This window comes from Henckelia pumila, chromosome 3 (assembly GCF_033568475.1).
Source record: "Henckelia pumila isolate YLH828 chromosome 3, ASM3356847v2, whole genome shotgun sequence".
NCBI classification, from domain to species: Eukaryota; Viridiplantae; Streptophyta; class Magnoliopsida; order Lamiales; family Gesneriaceae; genus Henckelia; species Henckelia pumila.
In genome coordinates this window covers 117,502,030-117,507,803 of record NC_133122.1, presented here as the reverse complement: position 1 = coordinate 117,507,803, position 5,774 = coordinate 117,502,030, and the positions used below count along the sequence as shown (strand labels likewise).

The window sequence follows — 5,774 nt, the reverse complement described above, 5'->3', positions numbered from 1 at the left end:
TATTAAACACATGGACTCTTATTATGGATCACATTAGCCATAACAAAATGATTTTCATAATCATGCTAAACAATTACAAACTCATTTAAGAGTGTAATTTTCGGAAAAAAAAATCCAATGATAAGAAAAGAAATAATGGCTTCTGCCTTGTACCAATTCAAAAAAAAATTGTACAATCTCATTTCTTAATTTCTTATCTATGTACACATCGTTGTTTGAATATTAAATATTATGATTGATTTTGTGTTCAATATAATATTTATTCTCATCTTATATAGATATGGCAAAATTTAAACACACTCTGAGCATCCTCCGGGGAGCAGCTAAACTTCAAAGAGGCCCAGAACCAATAGCAAAGTTGCACATGTTTAAGCAATATAAAATGAATCACATGCATAACATGCCTCAACATATCAAAGTTTGGGAGGACATGCGTATGGATCTTGTGCATTTGGGTCATTATTTTCGAGATTATGATATATTTTGAATATTGAGAGATTCTGTGCCTGGACGTTGGAAGAGCATGTTCGATGAAATATTTAATAAAAAAGAATATTCGTCGATCTTCCTTAAAGATTTATAGTCTTCACTAATTAAAAGATGGAGGAAAGAGGTAGAACTTGAGATGAAGAAGTCTTTATCTTTAAGGATAAATACTGGTGCTCGTCTCTTGAAGTTCGCTTCATCTGACAGGCTCTCAAAGGGAATGACCAAAATGATAACCCGCATGTGCAATAAGAAGAAATTATATTTTATTTAGGGAAATAACTTGTTATAATCTATGTTTCTATGTTTAGTTGTAAATGTTTTATATGAACATGTTATGTGGCACAAGTAATTTAGTTTATGTTTTATTTGTGTTTGAATATTAGTATGTTGTAAACTTTAATGTTAGTTTATGTAATGCTTATCTATATATGCCTATTTGGAATTTATTAATATGTTTCAAGTTAAGTGAGAGTTTTAGGCTGGAAGAATTTGAGTGATTCTCACCTAAAATCATTGATATAATTTTTTTTGTAACTTTGAAATTAAATTTATGATGATGCAAAATTAGGATTGTAGATGATGATTAGGAACTTAGTGAACTTTCGAATCTATGTCTTATGTTAAATCATCATAGATGTTAATTACAAGTACAAAACTAATGTGTACATTTAATGAGCATTAACATGTGTTATCACCTCTAAAATATACAGACCATGACATCCAAATCTATCATTGCTGATCTTAACAAAGGTGAAAAATTGAATGGTGAAAACTATTGTAAGGACCCGATGCTAATTATCCTATTATTTGGCTAGATTTGATAATAATTATTTTAAAGTGGTGAATTAAAATAATTAAGCCAGATAATTAAATTGTATGTTAAAAATATGTATTAGAAAATATCGGTGTATAGACGATATTAAAATACATATTTAATTTTTATGACACACAAGAGTTGGAATTAAATTAACCGAGTCAAGTTTGGACTCAATTAAATATAGAACACACACAAAAGCATACAATATATTATTACATGCATTTCTCTCTCCTCCCAATCTCTCCCTCTCGACCGTGCGCTCTGCTCTTCTTTCTTTTTCATTTTCTTTCAATTTTCATTGCCTTTGACCGGCGATATCTCCTCCGTGGTTGCTCCAAAAATTATTCCGAGCGTAGTTCCGGAATCCTCGCGACGAGAGCTTTCTTTTAGTACCAATTTTTTAAGCTTTTCTCGCACTTTCCGAAAACCCATCGCAGCAGCCGCCGCCTTCGCCGCCCCTAGCCGCCGACCGCCGCCTGAGCTAGGAGGAAGGTTGTGTGAGTTGTTTGGACCTTGAATTCGGAACTTTGAGGTATATTTCGAATTAGGGTTTAAATTTGGGAATTTTTGGTTGAATTCGAATCCAAATAATTGATATATGATTATTTGTTGGTTGTAGGTGCTATATTTGAGCCGATTGGAGGTATAGATCGAATTCCCTATTTTTATGGAATTATTTTCGAAAATTCAGTATGTTTATATTAGGGATTTTTGAATTATGGTGTTGAATTATTGAATGTTTGGGTTTTGGAATACCTTAGAATTAATATATAATAGTTCTGGTATTTTTGGGAATTTATCGGAATTTTTTAGAATATTAATTTGGGTATTTTCGACCCTAGAATCGAATATTTGAATTGTTTGGAAGTTAAAGTATATGTTAGGATTGATGGAATGATAATTGACTCAGGTTTGGAGTGATTAGGATTGCACCAAGTTTGTAAGAATTACTCTGGTAATTATTTGGCAATTAAGGTACGGATTGATCGCTATCTTACAGCCTTTATGAGGATATGTAAAATGTTTAATTGTTATTTGAGGTATTGGCTTGTTTATATGTTTTTATGATGATTGTTATGAATTATGCATTACATTCATATTGAGCCATTATTCTCTTATTTCTGAGATTGTTATCTACTCTTTAATGAGTTGTTTAGACATCAGAGCCGAGGGTGTTTTGACTCTCACCTCTGATACTAGCGTAAGGGCCGTGCAGTTCTGCAGACTGTCCTCCTTTAGCGTACTGATGCAGGGCCGCACAGTGTTTGAAACTGTCACCCTAGCACAGGTGGCCACAGATTAGCTATTGTTCTTTGGATCCAGATTTTGATATCCGATGTTCCTTGGTACCATTCACTTGCATTGCATTAGTTGTTTTACATATAATTTATTTTGCTATAATTTATTTGATCTTCGTACTGGGGTTTGACCCCTGTCCCTCGGGACTGCTGTGGTTTTGTTGTTATTGCCATGACAGGTAATACAGGTGGTCTGTTGCCTCTGGTGGTGCATCTGCCAGTGAAGCCTAGGGACGGTATTGAGTCGTTGTGAGTTCTCAGTTATTATATATTATTATTGGAGTCTTTTATTTACCGGGGAGATGCCCCGTGTATCTGTATTTATATTTTTACGACGTTTGAGATTTGCTTGTTGATGTGTTTAGCCTTGCCGGCTTGCATGTGTTTAGTCCTGGCCAGTACGGCTGTAGGTTTGTGTGTTGTTGAATTGGACACTATTTTCGAGTATTGTAGTGTTGTCTGAGTTTTTGATTTCCCTGGTATGTCCGATTTACGGGGAGGTCATACCGAATTTTCGGTAGGCCCGAAAGCAAAATTTTAACTCGTTTTCGCTGTTTACATTAATTAATGCTGATTGCATGATCATTAAATACTAATCAGGAACGGGCCCTCACATTTAGTATCAGAGAATAAACTGGATATGCTCGAAATAGAGTCTAGTACACTTGAGTCTAGGCACGAATGAAGATGATTGCGTATTTGTTGACTACTTGCTCTTATCTGTTATTTGTTACTTGAATGATTTGCTTTAGAGTTAGTAGTTAACTAGGCTTTGACTTTTAGTTAAGCTCATTTGCCTAGAATTACGTTATCATCTTGTGCTATCTTTTTCCTAAAGATTTGACCTTGGATTTCTTTAGATGGCCCCTATACTTCGAGGTGGAAAAGAAAAGAATGTTGTCCAAGAATCTGGCGGTCAGAATGAGGTTGGTCTTGATGGAGTCTTGCGTGGGAAACGTGGTCGTCCTGCAAGAAATGTAATAAACGATATTGATGCTGAAGTGGACCAGCTGGGCAATCAAGTTGATGAAATGGAGTTGGTGGTCGCTAGATTTCAAAAATTGAATCCACCCACCTTCACTGGAGATGAAGGCAGTGAAAAAGCTGAATCTTGGTTGAGAGCCATGAACAACCAGTTCGGGTTGGTGCACTATAATTCTGAACGAAGGGTAACAATGGTGGTTCTACAACTGAAAGAAACTGCTGAACGTTGGTGGGAGGCTATGCAAACAGCTCTGGTTGAGGCTGGTAAACTTGTTACTTGGGATGTTTTCTGCTCCAAGTTCCGACAAGAATAGGCTCCACCTTATTTTGTGGCAGAGAAAACATCTGAGTTCTTCAATCTGGTTCAAGGTGATTTGAGTGCTGCAGAGTATGCCAAAAAGCTGTCTTCATTGTTTACTTATGTGCCACACATTGCTTCTAAAGATGGAGCTAAACTTGAAAAGTTTATGGAAGGACTAAATCAGAATCTTTACTTCTTGGTCTTGGCCAGCAACCCAGTTGATTATGCTGATGCGGTTGACAAAGCCATCAGACAGGAAGCAGGGTTAAGAAGGGGTCGACCGCAGTATACGATGCAAGCACCCTCTGGCAATGCACCATTTTCAGCAAACACCTCTTTTGAACCCCAGCAATCATTTCAGCAACCTAGGCCGCAGAGATTTAAGCCTAAGGGAAAGCAATTCAAGAAAAAGTCATTTAGCACTTCCTCTAGTTCTGGTAGTTCTCGTGGTGTGGGATCTTCATGGGTTCCTAGAGAGTCTTGCAATAGGTGTGGAGGAAGGCATTCATCCGATCAGTGCATAGGAGTTCAGGGAGTCTGTCGTACTTGTGGCCAACCATGACATTATGCAAAGGTTTGTCCTAGTGGGGGAGGACAGTAGCATCAGTCTTCTCAGTTTAGCCAGTTTCCTCGAGCTCCAGCTCCTAGACCTTTCACTCCTTAGTTTGCACCGCAACCCAGTTTCTCCCAACCGAGAGGTCCTTCTCAGCAGCAGTTCCCAGGGCCTCAGCAGGCTAGAGTTCATGCATTGACTCACGACCAGGCTCAGGATGCACCTTGAGGGGTTATAGCAGGTATATGTTTTATCTTTGATCATCCTGCTCGTATATTGATAGACACAGGAGCATCTCATTCATTTCTATCTGCTGCATTTATTGTTGAGCATGAGATTGCTACCACCTTGTTGATTGATCCAGTGTATGTGTCTACCCCTGTCGGTGTGTATTTGAGATCGCGTGAGATAGTGGTAAACTGTGTGATCCGATTCGATGAAAGTATTATGATAACCAACTTGATTAAGTTGTCTATGTCTGATTTTGATTGTATTATCGGAATGGATACTTTGACCAACTATCGAGCTACCGTTGACTATTTTCATGGAGTAGTGAGATTCCGACCGTATGTTGGTGGTAAATGGAATTTTTATGGTGATGATTCTCGATCCCGTATTCCTTTAGGCTCAGTTTGGTTTGGATGATAGGATAAATAATATATAGATAAGTAATGTAATGTAATAAAAAAATAAATAAAAAATGATAGTGAATATAGTAATTGATTTGATTGATAGATTATAGTTTATTTGATTTGATGGGTTGAATTTTATATAAAAATACAAAATTACCATTTTACCCTTTTAATAATAAATAAAATATGAATAATATTATTTATAAAGGGGTAATATAGTAATTTAAAGTCGATGATTTGATTGATGTAAGATAAATAATTAATGATTTGATTGATGTAAAATAAATAATTAATAGAAAGATAAATGATATGGCGAGAAGAACGTAGGATTAGATAAGATAAACTATACATTGATTAATAATAATCCAACCAAACGGAGCCTTAGTGTCAGCCATGCAGATGTTTGAGTTATTGTCTGCTGGGAATGAAGGGTATTTGATCTATGCAGTAGATGCTACTCAAGACAAGGGATTGAAGGTTTTAGATATTCCAGTGGTTGAGGAATTTCCTGACGTATTTCCCGAAGAGATTCCAGGCTTTCAGCCTCAAAGGGAAATAGATTTTAGCATTGATTTGATGCCAGGAGCAAATCCAGTTTCCAAAGAACCTTATCGATTAGCTCCAGCAGAATTGAAAGAATTAAAAGAACAGTTGCAGGATCTCCTGGAGAAAGGTTACATCAGGCCAAGTATGTCGCCTT

The 5,774-nt window shown here is 36.6% G+C and overlaps 1 long non-coding RNA gene across 1 annotated transcript; it reads left to right on the top strand.

Annotated features, from left to right (window-relative positions):
* Positions 1–1,771: 1,771 nt before the first annotated feature.
* Positions 1,772–2,336, top strand: LOC140886967 (uncharacterized). The gene is made up of 3 exons (XR_012151733.1): positions 1,772–1,838; positions 1,926–1,949; positions 2,217–2,336. It is a non-coding gene; the product is annotated as an uncharacterized lncRNA (long non-coding RNA).
* The last annotated feature ends 3,438 nt before the right edge of the window (positions 2,337–5,774 follow it).